The 21771-nt window shown below is 41.2% G+C and overlaps 2 protein-coding genes and 1 pseudogene across 45 annotated transcripts in view; 2 read left to right on the top strand and 1 right to left on the bottom strand.

Annotated features, from left to right (window-relative positions):
• Positions 1-21771, top strand: part of LOC105478829 (DLG associated protein 1) — a 493816-nt gene that overhangs the window by 18939 nt on the left and 453106 nt on the right. The gene's annotated exons all lie outside the window — the stretch shown is intronic.
• LOC139360127 (uncharacterized) overlaps positions 1-21771 on the bottom strand; it is a 149883-nt gene that overhangs the window by 42421 nt on the left and 85691 nt on the right. For 16 of the 38 annotated variants that reach the window (XR_011617288.1, XR_011617287.1, XR_011617291.1 and 13 more), the window contains exon 1: positions 18878-18965. The exons of the other annotated variants lie outside the window; for them this stretch is intronic. The gene's annotated coding sequence lies outside the window, so the exon portion shown is untranslated. Of the gene's footprint in view, positions 1-18877; positions 18966-21771 lie in introns of those variants that run through there. 38 annotated transcript variants of the gene reach the window in all.
• LOC139360126 (glyceraldehyde-3-phosphate dehydrogenase pseudogene) lies at positions 3359-13382 on the top strand (annotated as a pseudogene).

Genomic DNA, 21771 nt, shown 5'->3' with positions numbered 1-21771 from the left:
ATGTCCTGACAGTTCTGGAGGCTGAAGTCCGAGATCGAGGTGTAGGCAGGGTTGGTTTCTCCTTGGCTTGGATGGCCAGCTTCTCCCTGTGTCCTCACATGGTCATTCCTCCTTGTGTCTGTGTCCTCATCTCTTCTTATAAGAAATCTCGTCATATTGGATAAGGATTCACCCATATGGCCTCATTTTTACCTTAATCACGTCTTTAAAGAACCTATCTCCAAATACATGTACATTCTGTAGGCCGGGCGCGGTGGCTCAAGCCTGTAATCCCAGCACTTTGGGAGGCCGAGACGGGCGGATCACGAGGTCAGGAGATCGAGACCATCCTGGTTAACACGGTGAAACCCCGTCTCTACTAAAAAATACAAAAAATTAGCCGGGCGCGGTGGTGGGCGCCTGTAGTCCCAGCTACTCGGGAGGCTGAGGCAGGAGAATGGCGTGAACCCGGGAGGCGGAGCTTGCAGTGAGCTGAGATCCGGCCACTGCACTCCAGCCCGGGCGACAGAGCGAGACTCTGTCTCAAAAAAGAAAAAAAAAAAAAAAAACATGTACATTCTGTAATAGTAGGGGTTAGGACTTCAACATATACATTTTGGGGGGTGCAACGAAACTCATATCAGAAGGTAAGAAAACTCATACATGGGAAGAGAATGAGCATTAAAGCTTAACCAAACTGGGCATGGTGGCTCACACCTGTAATCCCAGCACTTTGGGAGGCCGAGGCAGGTGGATCACAAGGTCAGGAGATCGAGACCATCCTGGCTAACATGATGAAACCCTGTTTCTACTAAAAATACAAAAAATTAGCCGGGCGTGGCAGCGGGCGCCTGTAGTCCCAGCTACTCGGGAGGCTGAGGCAGGAGAATGGCCTGAACCTGGGAGGCGGAGCTTGCAGTGAGCAGAGATCACGCCACTGTACTCCAGCCTGGGTGACAGAGCGAGACTCTGTCTTAAAAAAAAAAAAAAAAAAAAAAAATTAACCAGAAGCAAATGACCAGAGACCAATTAAACATCTCATATTGCATAATAAATAACATTGCAAAGTTAATTGCTCTTTTGTATCTTGTCAATTCCGTGTCATGGAGCACAGTGTGTGTATTGAGTCAAAGGTGACCTAAAGAAGGCACATGTGCATGAATACGTTTACCGAAGTAGCTGAGATGCATACATGACACGGAGACAGAGTGACTTTTAGAGGTAAACTTTTTAATGCCAACAAAACCTGCATCCTAAAAAGCAAGGTGAAAATCACAGTGACAAATGGTTAAGATCCTGTGTGCTTTGTCTTAGGATTTTCTGATTAATTTTTTCTCTTTCAAAAGACTACAAACTGGAGAAGTTTCAGAAGCTTTTCCATTCTGTGAGAATCTTTTATTTTCTTTTATCTGTCCCCAAGAGCCTCTTTTTTTCTTCTTCCCATTATTTCTGACCAGATAGGCTCTCTGTGCCTGTCTTTTGTTGGGAAAGAAACCTATACCACAAGTTGCAGTTCCATGTTCCCGGGGAGCATTTCAGTGGTAACTGCTGTCACTATAGGGGTGTTGTCTAAGAACCTGCCTAACTGCAATGGTCCTGCTGACTGTGTTATTTATCTCTCTAAACAATGCTCTAAATCATTAGAACAGGCTAATGATTAATTTTCCCATTCTGGTAAGTTTTACAAGTGTTTCTTTCATAATAGGAGAGTCTTTTTTAAACAGAGGCAATTTAGATTGGTTTGTTCTTGGAAGGAGGGTGGGCTATGAGGAATGCCATAATCTTACATTATGGTATTAATCATTCTTTGTTCAGTTTGTTCTTTTACAGGTTTAATCTTGCATTCAGTTTTGATAGAGAACATAAAGCATTTTTTTAACCTAATGATGTCTCAGGTAGCGGTGGTACTTGAGATGGCCCATTTTGTACATTACTTCATGGAAAATAGATTCTTGCCACCCCCAGCAACTAGTGTGAGCTGGCAAGCCACAGATCCTTGGAGGCTTAGCTGCTTCCTCTGTTAAAAGCAGATACTGACACATAGTGAGTACATCAGGCAAATGAACTTTATTTGGGGAATGTTGAATTTAGGGTCATGTTAGAGCATACAAATAAATTTGTCCCTAAAGTACTGTTTTGAGATTATATAAGTACCTGGCATAATTAAGTAATGGCAATCACTATAATTATCATTATTAATTCAAGGTACCTTTTTCTTTTTCCTGATGGATAGCCCTTAAATTCTTACAAATACTAAATTAATGAGTAAGAAACAAATGTGCGTATAATTTTGCTTTGAAATTTCAAATAAGGAAAAATAAATCTAAAAAACAAATATTTTTCTATATTCCTTTGACTCTGAAGAACCCCCCAAAAGAACCCTCTAATAAGTATGTATCTAATATTTTCTATAAGCAAGTTTTTTGGGAACCTTTGTTGCTGATATGTTATATAATTCCTCAGATACAAGCAATAGTGAAACCATTTTACTCTTTAGTCATTATATTAAGGTTTTAGTAATTATATAAAATGATACTTTAAAAAATTCAAAACAAATTTCATCAGATATATAAGCAATGATGGTTCATGTTTTGATTTTTCACCATTCTGTCACATTCTCAATTCAAATTTGTAAGTAATTGTTAATTACCTAAGTCTGCAACTCACAGTCCTAGAATGTTGTAGAATATACCAAGAAGTACAAAATGGGCTTCTTGCCATCACTGAGCTTCCATACCAGCTGGAAAGAAAAGACTTAATGATGAGGGGAAGAAGGGCTATAAATGGAATGAATGTCTTAAGGGCTTACCATGTGTCAGGCACGTAGATAATAAGAACTTATCACAGGCCATCCCATGGAAACCTCACCAGGTCTCTGAGAGGTGCCCCCATTGATGTTCAGAGAAGTTAATTACCAGCACCAAATCACAAGTCAGTCTGTCCTGCTCCAAAAGCAAATGCATTTTCTATATTATAGAAAATAATATAGAAAACATTAATTGCAAAGTTAATCGTTCATATTGTATCTTGTCAATTCCGTGTCACGGAGCACAGTATGTGTATTGAGTCAGAGGTGATCTGAAGAAGGCACATGTCCATGTATAAGTGTGTCGAAGTGGCTGAGATGCATACACGACATGGAGACAGTGTGACTTTTAGAGATAAACATTTTAATGACAACAAAATCTGCATCCTAAAAAGCAAGGTGAAAAATCACAGTGAAAAATGGTTAAGATCCTGGATGCTTTGTCTTAGGATTTTCTGATTTTTTTTCTCTTTCCAAAGACTACAAACTGGAGAAGTTTCAGAAGCTTTTCCATTGCATGAAGATCTTTTTTCTTTTTTTCTTTTATCTGTCCCCAAGAGTCTCTTTTTTTTTTTTTTTTTTTTTCTTCCTGTTATTTCTGACCAGATAGGCTCTCGGTGCATTATTTTTTATTAGAAAATGCATTTTACTTTTACCCATCAGGAAAAGAAAGTTCAATAGTAACCAATAATATAATATAAAAAGTAGTCAAGATAACTACAGAAGAGTCGTCATAAGGCAATAGCAATGAAAAGTATGTGTTGTAGGAGATCAGAGGAGGGAAGAATCACTAGATTCAGATGATTGAGGAAATTCCTGTGAAACAGAATCCACCACTATACTTCATATACATATAGATGGTACAGTACACCACAAAATCTGTATTATCCAGTTCAGGCCATCCTGGGACTCCCTGAAAAATAGTCAATCAGTCCTTTATTTCAATCTCAAGCATTTTGTCCCAAGCCCTGCATAATCTGAAGGGCCTTGGAGATTTAGGGAGAGTTTTTCTCACCTACTCCACTCATTCTGTTGGTTGTCCCCAGTGCCCTGTTCTTAGCTATAGAGCCTTCTGGGGCATCACGTGACACCCCTTTACCTTGGGCAGAGAACATTCCCCAGAAACTCTTCTTTTCCTTTCCATCCCTCTAAGGTCCTTAAATCTTTTTGCAACCTTTTAATTCCCTCACCTCACAGCCCTGCCTCCTACATGTGTAACGTTAGCAGTAGCTGTGGTCTCCGCCAGGTCTGAACCCTCATGGGTCAGGATGAGGACGGAAGCCTCAGAATGCAGCATCAGAAGACACTCATACTTCCCTTGTGGGAACACAAATCTTTAGTCTCTTCTCCCCATGTCGAGTTATGCTGAAGTATGTCCTTTTCCTTGCTAGCTTTGAATCAAATCACAAAGGTGACAGCGGAGCAAGTGCAAAGGATAACTGAGTTTCTCACCAATAAAGTCCACTTTCATCTGATGGAGGCCAATATCTGGCGTTCTGTCCATACAAAAATGCAGGCCTTTGGAGACAAACATTTCTACTTTTTAAATTCTCTCGCATTTTGAAGTTCCACTGTTTCCAATGTATTTGCTAACCATGCATTCTTTAAAAATGAGAATCTATATGAAAAAGAACTATGATCTTGTCTTTAAAAAGTGACCTTAGGGCATAAGTCCAAGAGATCTATTGAACAAGATGGTGACTATAGTTAATAAAGATGCATTGTGTACTTGAAAATTACTACAAGAGTAGAATTTTAAATATTCTCACCACAAATAAATGGCAAATCTATGAGGTAATAAATATGTTAATTAGCTTGATATATGTATATGAATATATGATATGTGTATACATGTTTCAAAACATCATGTATACTGTAAATATATACAATATTTTTCAATTCAAAAAATAAATAAATTTGTAAAAAGCGACCTGGAAAAGTACGCAGTAATAAGCATATGGACAAACTGTCAGGACCCTAGAGAGAGAACCGTGCAGTGAAAATTGCTGAGTGTTTTGTTTCTTTTTCTTTCTGGAAAGGAGTAGGAAAGCTACGTGGCAGAAACACCTGTACATCTAAGCAAAGCTCAGGTATCCAGCTAGGCTAGAGATGCCCTTCCTTTGCAAACACATTTAAATCACATTGAACAAAATTACTATGGGTAAAGATGAATATCCCACTTCATTTTGGACACAAATTATATATTATAATGCCATAAGCACTTTCTGCTCCCACTCATCAAGTGCAGCTGCAAAGTTTGGTGTCCCTCCTGTGGCAGAGGCTTCCTCCTCTATGCTCCTGTTAGGAGCTGGGCTGCTCCTCCCAGGTCCTGCTTCCTCCACCCAGCCAAGACTCACTTGAGGCTGTAGGTGCTGCCTCCAGAGAGGTCACGATGCCTGAGATCAGACCCCTACAGCCTCTCCTCTCCTCCTTCCTACCATCTCTACCCCCCGTTTTTGTGTGTGTGTGTGTGTGTTTATTTATTTATTTATTTGAGATGAAGTCTTACTCTGTCACCCAGGCTGGAGCACAATGGCACTATCTCAGTTCACTGCAACCACCACCTTCTGGGTAAAAGCAATTCTCCTGTCTCAGCCTCCCAAGTAGCTGGGATTACAGGCATGTGCCACCAGGCCTGGCTAATTTTTTTTGTATTTTTAGTAGAGATGGAGTTTCACCATGTTGGCCAGGCTGGTCTCGAACTCTTGACCTCCAGTGATCCACTTGCCTTGGCTTCCCAAAGTGCTGGGATTACAGGTGTTAGCCACTGCACTCGGCCATATTTTTACTTTTAATTGACAAATAATAATTGTGTATATTTGTGGGGTACAATGTGATGTTTTCATCTACGTATGCATTATGGAAGGATTCAGTCAAGCTAATTAACATATCTGTCATCTCCCAATTTATCATTTTTTGTGGTAAGAACATTAAAAATCTATTTTAGCAATATTGAAACAAACATGCTTAACTGTGGTTACCATGCAGGGTAACAGTTGCAGTGTAACAGTTGCAGTGTGATAGTCTAACTGAAACTTTGTACACTTTGACCAACATCTTTTCTTTCCCCGTCTCTTCCTCTCCTTTCCAGCCTCGCCTCGGGTGACCGACTTTCTACTTTCTCTTTCTAAGAGATATGCTTTTCAAAAATCCACATATAAGTGAGTTAATACAGTACAGTCATGTGTCGCTTAATCATGGGAGTACATTCTGAGAAATGCATCATTAGGCGATATCATGACTGATTGAACATTGTAGAGTGCAACCCTAGATGGTAGAGCCTACCCCACAACTAGACTATATGGTTTAGCACATTGCTACTGGGCTGCAGACCTGTACACGTGGTACTGTGCTGAATAGTGTAGGCAATTGTAACACCGCGGTAAATATTTGTGCATCTAAACACAGAAAAATCATGGTAAAAATAGGGCTTTATAGTCTTATGGGACCACCACTGTATATGCAGTGTGGTCTGTGGTTGATCGAAACATTATTATGTGGTACATGACCATAGTTGTTTTTCTGTGCCTGGCTTATTTCTTTTAGCGTAATGTCATGCAGGTTCATCCATGTGGGCAAATGACAGCATTTTCTTCTTTTTGTGGCTTTGTAGTATTTCATTGTGTATATACACCACATTTCATTTATTTATTTATCTGTTGATGGACACTTAGGTATGTCTTTATGACTCAATGTGGTCATTTCACCAGAGAAGTGGACTTACATATGTACACTTTCCACATACTCTTCATTTAATTCTTCCTCTAAAACCTCACTAATGCTGTTCCCCCTCCTCTGCCTCTGTCCATCAAGATCTGTCCTATACAACAGAGTAAATTCCAGATGGAAGAAGTTAAGTGTGCAACATCAACCCATAAAAAACTAGGGGGGAAATTGAATCGTCTTCGAAAGTTCTAGACTGGGAAGAGCTTTGGAACAATAAAAGAAATCATAAAAGTAAGAATCAGGCTCTCTGCTCCTCCCATTTGATAGACAGCTACGTATTCTTATGTAAAACCAGCCATGTCCCTGGGACACCAAGGTAAAGGTGAAGGCCAGAGTAAACGAACTTGGTCGTATTGGGCACCTGGTCACCAGAACTGCTTTCACTCTGGTAAAGTGGATATTGTCACCATCGGTTACCCCTTCATTGACCTCAATGACATGGTCTGCATGTTCCAGTATGATTCCACCCATGGCGAATTCCACAGCACCATCAAGATTGAGAATGGGAAGCTTGTCATCAATGAAAATCACATCACTCATCGTCCAAGGTGAGATGCCACCAAAATTAATGAGATGATCCTGGCACTGAGTACGCTGTGGAGTCCACTGGTGTCTTCATGACCATGGAGAAGGCTGGGGCTCACTTGCGGGGGATACCAAAAGGGTCATCATCTCTGCCCCATCTGCTGATGGGCATGAACGATGAGAAGTATGAAAACAGCCTCAAGGCCATCAGCAATGCCTCCTGTGCCACCAACTGCTTTGCCCCCCACTAGCCAAGGTCATCCATGACAACTTTGGAATCATGGAAGGACTCATGACCACAGTCCACGCCATTACCGCCCCCAGAAAACTGTGGATGGCCCCTCCAAGAAACTGGTGTGACAGCCACAGGGCTCTCCAGAACATCATCCCTGTATCTACTGGTGCTACCAAGGCTGTAGGCAAGGTCATCCTGAAACGGAATAGAAAGCTTACTGGCATGGCCTTCCTTGTCTTCACCACCAATGTGTTGGTCATGGACCTGACCTGCCAGATATGATGACATCAGGAAGGTGGTGAAGCAAGCATTGGAGGGGACCTTTGAGGGCAGCCTGGGCTACACTGAGCACCAGGTTGTCTCCTCTGACTTTAACAGCAACACCCACTCTTCCACCTTCGATGCTGGCGTGGGCATTGTCCTTAACAACCACTTTGTCAAGCCTTATTTCCTGGTATGACAATGAATTTGGCTACAGCAACAGGGTAGTGGACCTCATGGTCCACATGACTTCCAAGGAATAGCAGCCAGCTGGACACCAGCCCCAGCGAGAGCACGAGAGGAAGAGAGAGGCCCTCAGCTGATGGGGAGTCCCTGCCACACTCAGTCCCCCATAACACTGAGACTCTCCCCTCCTCACAGTTTCCATGCAGACCCCCTGAAGAGGGTGAGACCTAGGGAGCCCTACCTCATTGTGTACATCAATAAAGTCCCCTGTCAAAAAAAATGTTAAGTCACTGATTTAGAGGACTTAATTCTAAACGAATGGAAAGCACTTAGGGTGAAAAGAACTCCTATCTCTGAATAGAAATAATAGAAACTACCATCACAAACTGGTCAACAATTCACTGCAAAGTTCTTGCCAGAGGCCAGAGTCTGGTTCATGTTCTAGGTCAATGCTACAGACTGAAAGCTAGATGGAGAAAAGCGACCTTGAGGTTATGCTGTAGCTACCGAAAGAAGGCAGGTGGAGGTAGCTGTTCTTTGGTTGCAATAACCTGGAGTAGATGTGCGGTGCTAGAGGGGGCAGATGTGAAATCGGAGGGTGGTTCCAGCTGTCTCAGTGCTTGATGAAGCCTTAAATCTGTGTTCCAACATTTCCCACTTCTGGAAATAAATGCATACTCAGCTCGGAGACAAGGGCAGAAGCAGACCTTACAGGCCCAGGGTGCAGGGCTCCTGTGGGGACCTCGGAACTAGGGCAGGGGCTTATATTTTATTCTTGAAACCCAGTTGATATTAAAGTGGATTTCAGTTCAATTTGGGGGAAGAAAAGCCCTTTTGCTTGCATATTTTTAATGTTAATACTAATGTCGAGATATCTCTGATTTAATAATAAAATATCCTTGGTTCTAGTTTTAGTACCTGTTTGAGAATTAATTGATTAAAAACTAAGAGTGAAACTGTATTACTATTTTGCAGTCTGATATAGCGCAAGATGTTTATCTTCTAAGTTTCTTTTTATTTTTTAGATTTTCTAGAAGATGTACTTCTTGATGAGGCCAACATTTCTCTCTCATGTCCCACACATTTCTATTATATATCTGCTATAATTTGGAGCCCTTACATTTGTTGTAAAATCACTTTTGACAGTGTATTTGAGTTAAAGTACAAAGGTTCATTACCAAAGCTCTCTTTCTTTGGAGGACTTTTTATTATTAGTGCTACAAAGTTGATCCTAATGGCTTCAATAAGAATACTGGGATGAAGTCGTTTTATTTTCTTTTCCTTTGTTTCTAGTTGCCATATTTTACTGGAATTCCGGGGTTTGAAAATACCCAAAGAATTCATCTCATTTATTCTCTGGGATTTAAAACTAAAACTCTGATTATTTAGCTGAAATAAAATTCAATAAATCATATTTTTATATGAAAGAAGAGAAGCATGACAAGGGTAACTTGTAGGAGTACAATGGTAGTCAACTCATCTTAAATTCTGCATTTTCATTTTTGTAAAATGTTTGCTTCTTGTTGCTCTGGAAAACTGTGTTCTGTTGCTTTACCTACAAAGACAAACATTAATCAAACTTACCACTAGTATTAAGCACTGATTAAACGCCCACATCCTAACACAACAAATCTGCTGACTTCTCTTCGTGTGCTTTCCGTCTTAACACACAGACACAGACAAGACTGATAGTCCTAAGAAGGCCCTTTATCAGAAGCATTTAATCCTAGAGTCTTTTCCTTTACATATTGTATTCAAGAAAGGCTTTTTACATGAAACACATTAAAAAATTAAATAAAGATCATTGCTGGATAGAACCTCCTTAACTGCACGTTGACAGACATAGAATAGTTGGCAGAAGGAAGTTGGCACTCTTATTAAGGGTCTAATTTTGATTTTGCATAATTTGTGGATAGTCACTACTAAAATAAAATACTGAAGAGCTGATCTGTGCTAATTTCTTTGGTAGGATTTTTTTTAAGAATAGACTGAAGTCGTGAAACTGCTATAACTTGGGCCACAGTTTTTCTGCAAGGACTGGTACCTTTACTTTATTCTGGATCTCTTTTACAAATAAGGTCCTAAACCACTGTCTTCTTTCTGTGTATATCTATTTTGTTTTGAGAACAAGCACCCTTTTCTCTTTAGTATTCTTTTCCTATGGCTAGAATGGGTCAGCGGTGTAACACACTCAGTCAACGCCTAATTGAGTAAAATGTGGCGGAACGTTTTGGAAAAACCAGTGGTAACCACAGGAGACCCCACTCTTTTTCTCTGCCACTTAGTCTTCAAGAAGGAATGACTAAAAGTTGTATTTCTTTTTAGACAATAATTATTGGTGTGTTGATTGACTACATGATCATTAGTGAGATTTCTAGTATATTGTTTTGTAATAGTAGAATTGCTGTAAACTTTGGCAGATGGAAGTTCACATAGTTTGACCTGGAAAGTTGAACTACTTCAATCTTCAAATTTTTCCTTGTAAACTATTTCATAGTAGCAAAATAATCATAATTTTCTTTGAATATTGTTAAGGAGAATAGTATTTCTCTTTCAGAATATACATCCTATGTCCCCACTGCTGTTCATTCATTAGTTAACTTCTTTCCAGGTTGTCTCGCTGGTTTCTTGCCACCTGCAAAGTGTCTTTTAAAAGAAAGTTGGAGAAAGAATGCCATGTCATTTGTATTCAAAACAAATCAACAGTTTTGTTTGTTACCAGGTCCTCTTAATTATTTCTCTTCTCGTTGTTAATTATTTTGATTATTAGTTCCTCATAGCTGCGCAGGGACAAGAAAGAAAAAAATAAACCTCCCTTGCATGTTATTACTTATTAGCTGTTCCAATAAAGTTTGGTTGGGTATGATGATTCAAAGTTTTCAGGAAAGGCATTTTCTTTGAATTTCAATTACCTCCACTTATTCTAAATAATATTTGCACAAATAATTGGATATTGGTTTGAAATCATCCTCCAAATATTACTGTGTTCTTTGTAAAACTTCATCAAACTGTGATATGTCTTTTGAAAGCCAGGAATACAAATATAAAGATGTTAAACATTTAAAAGTTCTATGATGGTCTGTTTGGGTAAAGAGATTGCACATAATATGTTTGTCAGTAACTTTCTGTGTTTCCAAGTTTTTGGTAAGGTATATAGTTAGCCATTTTATTCAGCAAGTCTTAGTTGAGTGCCTGCCATGAGCCAATGACACACTGATTAATAGGGATACAAAGGGAACAAGATAGACAAGTGCTAGAAATTTTACTGCATAAAATAAAAAGTGGAGATCAATAGCTGCGTAAAAATGATGTGAAATTGGGATAAGATTTAGCATTGCCTTTTAAGATGAAAGAGTATCTTAGCATATTTAAATATTAAAGGAAAGATACTAAGGGTCAGTGAAGGATTTAAGATACAGGAGAAAGAAGTGGGGCAGGGTGAGGTCCCAGTAAATTTACGCTCAAATTAGAGCAGTTATGTCTCCTTCATCTAAACGTGATCAAAGGCAGAAAGATGTGATAGAACTAGGTACATATTCTGGATTAGTGTCAGGACGTTTTTCCAATAACTGATTTTATCTGTGAAGAGTAAGCAGTAAGATGATTTGTTGGTACTGATAAGCAAATAGACAAATGAAATGTTCCAAACAGCTGCAGGGAGAATGTGAAGGAGTGCTAACAAGGGAAGTGTGGCTTGCCTCTTGGCATCAAGTGTCCAATGCAGTTGAGAGGCACACATTTATCCTATATGTATATACAGGAATCAGTCTGCATAGCTGGGTGATTTTCTCAGAAGCCCTCAACAGTTTTACTTAGTTGTGGAAATACATAAACTCAATTTTTTAAAAAATAGCTCCACGTAGTCTGAAGCCAAAAGAGGAGTCAAATGCTCTTTAAGCCAAAATAACCAACTATGGGCTTCAGAAATGAAACAGAGTGATCAATACTACCCATTACGTCTATGCTTTACACTTTCTCTTTAGAGACTATCATGTTTAAATGGAGCTTAAATGACAGCTCTCCAGAGGACAGCCTGCTCTCCTCCTTACCAGTGGTTCTCAAACGTCAGCAGGCATCAGAGTCACCTGCAGGGCTTGTTAAAACTCGGGTTCCTGGGCCTCAACCCCAGAGTTTGGGATTCAGTAGGTCTGGGGTGAAGCCCTAGAATTTGCATTTTTAACGAGTTCCCAGGTTCTGCAGAGTCTGTTGGTCGGGGCACCACATCTTGAGAATCACTGTTCTCAATAAAACCCTGCAATGCCAGGACAAATATCTGCAAAGGGTAAAGTCACTGTGAGCTCATCAGTTCATAATCTATTTCTCATGCCTTGCTGATTCGCTCAGTGCCTACCACAGTACCTGGCAGTGCCTGGCTGGAGCCCAGTGACTGTTTCGAGGGAAAAAGGTAAGTTAGTACTTATTGAATGCCCTCTACAATATGGTAGGCATGTTCCTTCCACCAATGTAGACAGGCACTGCCATACTTACACAAACATTGAAAGAAGATTAGTCACTCAGCAGTTCGAACCGGTGGACTAGTCCTTCCTTTTTAAACTACTCTCTTCTCCAGGTTCTGAACCATCTCACCTCTGGTTTCCCTTCTGCTTCACTGGCCACTTCTCTTAGAAACCCTGGCTTTCTCCTCCTCCTCCTCCTCTCTTGGACCTCAGAACATTGACTACCCCAAGGAGCTCTTTTCTTGATGACCTTCTCCTCTATTCCTAGATGATCGCATTTAGTCCCAGGGCTTCAGATAACATTAACATGCTGATGTCATCCAAATCTGTTATCTCCAGCTCAGACATCCCTTCTCACCTCATACTCATTAATCCAGCTGCCAACTTGGCCTCTCCACTTGAATATCTAATAAACATCTCCAATGTAACAGGTCCAAAACAAAATCCTCACTTACCTCAAGCCTACCTCTGTCCCGTCTTTCCTGCCTCAGTAGATATCATCCCCATATATCAATTGCTCATGCCAAAAACTTAACATTGTCTTGGATTTCTTTTTTGTGCTACCTTTCCAAAACCCCTCCGATCAGTTTTGGTTCCAAAACAGTTTCTAGTCCAATTTCTTTTTACTATCTCATCTTCTGCAACCAGAGCTTTTCTCATCCCTAATCCATGGCAATAGCTTCATAATTCATTCCTCAGTTCCCACTCTTATCTCCAATGGTTCATTCTCCACTGAGCAGCCGGAGTGATTTTGTGTTAGGGTGAATTAGATCATAACAGTTTCCTGGTTAAAACCTGCTAAAGGCTTCCCCGTAACAAATGGAACCAAATCCAAACTTCTTAAGGCAAATAGAGCACTACTTCTCCATCTTCATCTCCTACACCTTCCCCACCCACCAAGCTCTGTGAAACTCCGGCCACCCTGGCCCCCTTTCTCCTTCTTGAACTAACAAGCTTCTCCGGTCTCTGAGCTTTTACCCTTTCTAGATGCTGTTCCCCTTAGTGCTCCCCTACCACCCTATCATCTGTGTCCCATTTTTATTTTCTTCAGGGCACTTATTTAAAATTATCCATGTGGTTGTTTACTTAAATATTTATCTGTATCTGGCAACTAGATTGTTAACTCCAAGCAGGCTGGGATTTTGTCTTAATAGCTGTACTGTATTTTTTATTTATTCATTTATTTTTTATTTTTTATTTTTTTGACATGGAGTCTCACCCGGTCACCCAGACTGGAGTGCAGTGGCAGGATCTCGGCTCACTGCAACCTCCGCCTCCTGGGTTCAAGCAATTCTCCTGCCTCAGCCTCCTGAGTAGCTGGGATTACAGGTGCGTGCCACCACGCCTGGCTAACTTTTATATTTTTAGTAGCAGTGGGGTTCTGCCATGTTAGCTAGGCTCATCTCTAACTCCTGACCTCAGGTGGTCGACCCACCTCAGCTTCCCAAAGTGCTGGGATTACAGATATGAGTCACCATGCCTGGCCTTACTCTATTATTTAGAACAGTACTTGCAGGGTAGTAGACACACACACAAGCATGTTGTTGAGTGGAGGAACTTTAAATCTATTGTTCTTTCTACAACACCATATTGATGCCTCTTTAGGTATTATGTTGTAATTTGATCACAATCTACTCCACTATCTAGATAATGGATTGTTCCAATCAGTGATAAAGTCATACATTTAAATCTGTTCTTAAATCCCAAAAGCCAAAATTCCAAAAACAGATGCTTGAGCTGCTAAGCAGAAATCTCATGCCTTTGTCTTTATGTTGTTTTAAGGTTTATTTTGGATCCACCACCATAGATTATGGTTTTAACTCAACATAAACCTTGTCTGGCTACTTATTTTTGCAAACATTAGGAACACGGTCAAGTTTTTCATTCAGGTCCTCCAGAATATCCTTGGACTTCAACTTACGAATTAGTCCAAGTTCTCATATTGACATTTTGACAGTGATTCTAGGCTTTGTGGTGTTGTTCAGTGTTTTGTATTACAAATTTAGGCCACAGAAAAGAAATGAAGTGAATCCATGCCTCTATTTGTTTACAAAGAGATCTTTCTTTTCACCTTTCAAATTCTATTACTATAACGTTAAAAACAACAGGAATCCCCCTCTGGCCAGGTGGTTAGGATTTGAAATGTCTTTGTATTCTGCTTTAAATTTGGAGTTCACATAAATTTGGTGACATTTCCTACTGTGGCTAAGTTAAATCTCTTAGTAGAATATTTCTTTTTTTTTTTTTTTTGGCAGTTTTTGACTTGTTTGGTTTTATTTTATTTTATTTTATTTATTTATTATTATTATTATACTTTAAGTTCTAGGGTACATGTGCATAACGTGCAGGTTTGTTACGTATGTACACTTGTGCCATGTTGGTGTGCTGCACCCATCAACTCGTCAGCACCCATCAACTCGTCATTTACATCAGGTATAACTCCCAATGCAATCCCTCCCCCCTCCCCCCTCCCCATGATAGGCCCCGGTGTGTGATGTTCCCCTTCCCGAGTCCAAGTGATCTCATTGTTCAGTTCCCACCTATGAGTGAGAACATGCGGTGTTTGGTTTTCTGTTCTTGTGATAGTTTGCTAAGAATGATGGTTTCCAGCTGCATCCATGTCCCTACAAAGGACACAAACTCATCCTTTTTTATGGCTGCATAGTATTCCATGGTGTATATGTGCCACATTTTCTTAATCCAGTCTGTCACTGATGGACATTTGGGTTGATTCCAAGGCTTTGCTATTGTGAATAGTGCTGCAATAAACATACGTGTACATGTGTCTTTATAGCAGCATGATTTATAATCCTTTGGGTATATCCCCAGTAATGGGATGGCTGGGTCATATGGTACATCTAGTTCTAGATCCTTGAGGAATCGCCATACTGTTTTCCATAATGGTTGAACTAGTTTACAGTCCCACCAACAGTGTAAAAGTGTTCCTATTTCTTCACATCCTCTCCAGCACCTGTTGTTCCCTGACTTTGTAATGATTGCCATTCTAACTGGTGTGAGATGGTATCTCATTGTGGTTTTGATTTGCATTTCTCTGATGGCCAGTGATGATGAGCATTTTTTCATGTGTCTGTTGGCTGTATGAATGTCTTCTTTTGAGAAATGTCTGTTCATATCCTTTGCCCACTTTTGGATGGGGTTGTTTGTTTTTTTCTTGTAAATTTGTTTGAGTTCTTTGTAGGTTCTGGATATTAGCCCTTTGTCAGATGAGTAGATTGCAAAAATTTTCTCCCATTCTGTAGGTTGCCTGTTTACTCTGATGGTAGTTTCTTTTGCTGTGCAGAAGCTCTTTAGTTTAATTAGATCCCATTTGTCAATTTTGGCTTTTGCTGCCGTTGCATACAGAGGCAGATAAAACCACAAAGATGGGGAAAAAGCAGGGCAGAAAAGCTGGAAATTCAAAAAATAAGAGCGCATCTCCCCCGGCAAAGGAGCGCAGCTCATCGCCAGCAACGGATCAAAGCTGGACGGAGAATGACTTTGACGAGATGAGAGAAGAAGGCTTCAGTCCATCAAACTTCTCAGAGCTAAAGGAGGAATTACGTACCCAGCGCAAAGAAACTAAAAATCTTGAAAAAAAAGTGGAAGAATTGATAGCTAGAGTAATTAATGCAGAGAAGGTCATAAACGAAATGAAAGAGATGAAAACCATGACACGAGAAATACGTGACAAATGCACAAGCTTCAGTAACCGACTCGATCAACTGGAAGAAAGAGTATCAGCGATTGAGGATCAAATGAATGAAATGAAGCGAGAAGAGAAACCAAAAGAAAAAAGAAGAAAAAGAAATGAACAAAGCCTGCAAGAAGTACGGGATTATGTAAAAAAAGGAAATCTACATCTGATTGGGGTGCCTGAAAGTGAGGCGGAAAATGGAACCAAGTTGGAAAACACTCTTCAGGATATCATCCAGGAGAACTTCCCCAACCTAGTAGGGCAGGCCAACATTCAAATCCAGGAAATACAGAGAACGCCACAAAGATACTCCTCGAGAAGAGCAACTCCAAGACACATAATTGCCAGATTCACCAAAGTCGAAATGAAGGAAAAAATCTTAAGGGCAGCCAGAGAGAAAGGTCGGGTTACCCACAAAGGGAAGCCCATCAGACTAACAGCAGATCTCTCGGCAGAAACTCTACAACTTAGTAGAATATTTCACAAGCATGCAAGAGTAAGAGCAAGATTTGTTCATCCCAATCAAAACCAACGTGAGACCCTTGTTCCCAGGGCAAACTCTCTTTGTCCACAGTTTGCACTTTCTCCTCCTGTTTTTGCGCCACCTCTTAAAAACCCTTGACTGATAACATGCTTCGCTGGTTAAAGCGCACCTGATATTCTAGTAACTCCTGAAACACTAAGTGGCTACCTTGTAACATTGCTACATTAGGCCTTCCTGTATAGAAGTTTATCAAGGTTCTTCTTGCTGATACCCCCTTTTCCTTCAAGGCTCTTCCTCATCAGCCCACTCTTTAGTAGTGGACTTCCCAATGCTCCAGCACTGAGGTCTCCTCTCACACTGTGTGCTCCTTGGGATTTCATCCACTACAGCGACAACTCCCAACGACGATTCCCATCTCTTACCTCCAGCCTTATGCCCTTTTCCCAGCATTGCTCACCCTGTCATCTATTTATTGAACATGTGGACAATCCAGGGACATCTCAAACACTGCAAATGCAAAACCAAACTCATTATCTTCCCACCACCACTGCCGTATTCACTCAGACTTTTTTCTCCTTCTACAGCTTCCCAGCTGACATCATTAACATGACAACTATTGGCCCATTTTCCCAAGCTGGAAACATTGAATTTTTTTCCTGGGCCTTTTTCTGCCTTTCCACTAATGATAAATAGATCCCTAAATCACATAAATTCTGCCAAAGAAATTTGCCTTTGGTTTTCTTCTGTCTGCACTGCCACTTTTTTAAAGAGTATAAATTATCTTGCACTTTTGTGTTTTATGCTGAGATTTGAGAATAAATAGGGAGTGTGTGTACATATCCAGCTCATCATCTTAACCCACTCCTCCTAATTTTATCTTAGGAATGACGCCTGCGGCAGTGTAGAGCAATAGAAATATAACCCAAGCCATGTATACAATTTTAAATTTTCCAGTAGCAACATTATAGAAATAGAAAGAAATGAAATTAACTTTAACGCTATGTTTCAGCCAGTGCATCCAAAATATTAAAATTTCAAACTTTAATTGGTATTAACACTATTATTAAGGTCTTTACATTCCTTTTCTTTGTACAAAGTCTTCGAAATCAAGGACTCATTGGTCACATGTGGCCAGTGGCTATCACAGCAGATAGCCTAGGTTTTGGAGGTGAGCCGAAGGGGCTTACACTAGAGATCCCATAGAAGATACACCTACAGCCTTGGTGAGGGACAAGGGCATATATCAAGGTACTTGCAGTGGAAACAAAGAATCAGTCCATAATCACACTGAAAATATGAAGCAGAGAACCATAAGGCAAATGTAATCCAATTAAGTATAAAATTGCATTTAAAAAAAAAAAAAAAGAAAACACAGCCCAAAGTACACAGAAGAGAATGGACCTTCAAAGGTTAAGAATAACAACAAACCACAGCCTAGGAGAGAAGCTCCGAGGCAAACTGTACAGGAAAGGGACCTGGGACAAGTGTGTCAGTAATTAGGAGGTGGTCTTGGAAGAGCAGGGTAGCCTCGGCACCTCATCCTCATGCACATTTGAGTCCGGGGAGCTGCACACTTTCCTTCAGGCTCACAAGGCCCAGGAGCTGTGCTCTCAACAAAGGAAAAGCTCTTCTGCTGGTTTATATTTATGAGAAGCAGAGTAGAACTCTGGGGGCGAGGAGGGCAATGAAATGGAGCCTTTGAAGCTGGAACTGGCCCAGCTTCCGGTGAAGCCTCTGAGTGGGTGTTCTGAAGTGAGGACTGTAACAAGAGAGGCCAAGAAAGCTACGCTCCAGTTAAGGAAAAATCCCCTCTGGCACCCCCAAAACAAAGCAGTCTCCCCCATCCTGCTCTCCCCACAATTATAGAAAGCAGACAGAAGAGATCAAGATGCACATGAATCGAAAACAGCATTTCTCATTTGGATTGAGGAAATTTTCAGTCTTCAGTCAGTCCTTCAACGTGAGTATGAATAGATAACTGAGAATCACCAAACTTTGAGAGAACACCAGCACCTACAAGAATCATCAAATCAACAAACTGAAGAACTCACTCACCCCAAGGAGATCTTGTCAACAGAAAAAAAAGCAAAGACAATTTTCAGATAAGCATAACAACCAAAAAAATATAATCCCTTTGTCCTCAAATATTCAATAAAATATGACTAAGCCACTCTTTTAAAAATTCCTGGGAGATACACGCTGTCAGTCCAAAGCAAAATGCATACAACTAAAGAATAAATGTCCTGGAAGGATTCCCAAAAATATCATGAAAACAAGCAAAGGGATTGAAAGAATGGGAAGAGTGAGGTAGGAATGATGGATAGAGCCAAACCTCAAATGTCTATCAAATAGGAATTTCAGAAGAAAAGAACAAAAAACGAAAGAGGGAAAATCCTGACCAAATTAAAAGAAAATTTCCCTGAAATACACAGTTTGGTATCTGTTCAGAATATTTACATATAAATAAATATATGAATATATAAAGGTTCCAGGCTGCAGGGAGAAGTGAACACAGATTACTTACAAGGGAATGAGGAGCAGGTAGGACGAGACGTTTCATCGCGATTCATTCTACACGCCACCAGTCATTGGATCAATTCTCCCAAGTGCTCAGGGAAAGTGAATACTAGTTTGTTACCAGTACCAGTTCAAACTCAAATTTAATGTGAAAAAACGATGAGTGATTGGGCAAAGTTTACCCGATGACGTCCTTTCTGAAAGAATAACTAGGGAATTTATTTCAGCAAATGAATCCAAAAAAGAAGGACTGCAGATATTATAAGTGGTAGCAAACAAAAATTCTCACCACTAAGATGTAACTGCCTGATTGTGCATCCTGTATGTTTTTTAATCTCAAACAAAAGTTCCCAGATATTTTTGAGAATCAATATCCTAAGGTAATATCTTGTACTATCTTGTACCAAGGAAGGATCAAAGTGTTGCCCATGACCTGTTAATACACGACAAAGGGATCCTTTACTGTATGTGACTCTGAGTCAAAGAATCTGGTCCATCGCGTTGGCATCCTGCATCCAGTTCTCTCTGAAACCTGAGCAGTCCAAGCCACTGCCCTGTGCCCTGTGTCAGAAGACCCCACTGTGGCTTTCCTCTGTCCATGCCCCTCGCAGCAGCATGATGAGTGTGCAGACCCCCAAGTCCATGCTTCCCCTTGCCCCACTTGTGGGACATGCTCCAGGTACCTAGGATGGTAGAATTACCAGTCAGATGTCCCTGAGCCCCCTTCCAAGGCCTGCAAAGCTGTTCTCCAGGTCTGCCCTCCCATTGCTGACCAGACATCAGTGTGTGCTCTCCTTGGATGAAGGATGGCCAAGAAGTGAGGTTTTGCTGGGAGGAGGGACTGATGGACAAAACCTGGACACACTCTCAGGTGCCCTTGTGTATGCTACTTATAGTATAGTGTGGATCCAGGTGTGGGAAGAGAAATGGGTGAGGCAGAAGGCCAGGAGCCTTCATTTGTATTCCTGCGCTAAGTCCTGAAAATGTCAGGGACTGGCCTGCTCTCGTCTTTGACAGAGGAAGAAAGACAGGGAGGAAGGAGAGAATTCAGTACAGAAAGAAATGGGATTGAAAAAAGGCTTCAGAAAAAAGCCAACCGGCCATAGCAATTGGAGGAGGAAAAGGTGGGAGCTTTTGAAGTGTTGGAGGTTTCCTGCAGTAAGTACCAGAAAACCCAGCTCCAAATGGTCCAAAGGAGGTGTGTACTCCCTGTCAGTCGTACTGCAGGAGAGAGGCCTCAGGATGCCTCCTTCCTTGCTCAGTGAACTCCTCACGGCTCTGGAGCCCTTCCGTCTTCCCTCTCTGTGTCTGAGGTTAGTGCGCAGCTTGGCCTCTGCGACCTGTTCCCCCAGCGGCCCAGGGCAACCCATAGTTCTGGGTGATGCCCCCAGGCCACAGTGTCCAGAAGCAGGAAGAGAACAAGCCTGCCTCGTGTCCCTTTTCCAGAGAAAGAAAAGCTCCTGGACTCCCCCTAACCCCAGGTCTCATTTGTCAGAACCAGTCACTGTCCAGAAGTAGTTCGTTTCCCATGTGCCAGGATTCACTAATACAAGGTCAGCCGTGACACCATGAGGGCCAGTCAACCCCAAGGCCCAGGCCACCTGGACACTGCACAGAATCAGGGTCCCCACAGCTGCAAGAGGGAGCCTGGCTGGGGAGCAGGCACCTGCAGGGAGCAAGGCTAGCGGCGCCGAGGACTGAACTTCACAGTGGTTCTCAAAGTGTGGTCCCCAGACTAGCAGCTTCGTCTTCACCTGGGAACTCACTGGGAATGCAGATTCTTCGCCTTCACCCAGATGTCTAGAATCAGAAACTCTGGAGGCGGGGCACTGCAATTTAGGTTTCAAGTTTTTGTTTCTTTATTTTATTATTTTTTTAGAGATGGGGGTCTCCGCTCTGTCACCCAGGCTGGAGTGCAGTGGCACAATCATAGGTCACTGCAGCCTCGAACTTTCAGGCTGGAGTGCAGTGGCACAATCATAGGTCACTGCAGCCTCGAACTCCCGGGCTCCCCCCACCAACCCCCTCTTCCCCAACCCCCAGTAGCTGGGACTATAGGTACAGGCCACCATGCCTGGCTAAAGCAATTTAAGTTGTAAGAAGCCCTCCAGGGGAAGCACTCTATAAAGTACAGGAACCATTGGCTTCCCCAACCTCCTCCTCTTAGGGGTCAGAGTACAATGAATCAGCAAAGGAGACACAAGAACAGACCCAGCGGGGGTAAGAAAAGGCACCTAAGGCAGGGAAGCAGCGAGGCGTCAGCAACAGCAAATGCAATGAAAAAGTCGTGCGTTTTATTTAAAGAGCTTATCAGGGATAGGAAATTGAGAAATGAAACATAAAGTGGTTACAATTCAAGCAAAGAGTTTTCAGGGGAGTGCTGTGCATGTTTCAAGTCAGAGAAAAAGAATCCAGTAGAGAGTTAAAGATACTGGAGATAAAGTAATACTCAGGGGAGGGTTTTCCTGAGGTCTGTGAAGGGAGAGATGCTAGACCTCACTTTCCAATGTATTAATATTAACTACTGGTCATGTCCAGCTATTCAGCTCTTGAAAAGAAGCTTATCTGAATTGAAATGTGCTGTAAGTGTAAAAGGCACACTTCATTCCAAGCCTTAGTGTAAAAAGAGAGGGTGTAAAATAACCCATTAATAATTGTATATTGATTACATGTTGAAATGATAATACATTTAGATGTATTGGGTTACATAAAATATATTATTAACGTTAATTTCACTGCTTTTTTTCTTTTTTCTTTCTTCAGTGTAACTAGTGGAAATTTTTCAATTATGCTTGTGACTCCCATTTTTCTTTTTTTTTTTTTTTTTGAGACAGAGTCTCACTCTCTCACCCAGACTGGAGTGTAGTGGTACAAATCTCAGCTCCCTGCAACCTCCACCTC

The sequence above is a fragment of the Macaca nemestrina genome, chromosome 19 (genome assembly GCF_043159975.1).
Source record: "Macaca nemestrina isolate mMacNem1 chromosome 19, mMacNem.hap1, whole genome shotgun sequence".
Taxonomy (NCBI): Eukaryota; Metazoa; Chordata; class Mammalia; order Primates; family Cercopithecidae; genus Macaca; species Macaca nemestrina.
The sequence above is the reverse complement of the archived record's forward strand: the minus strand, read 5'-3'. Positions and strand labels throughout refer to the sequence as shown.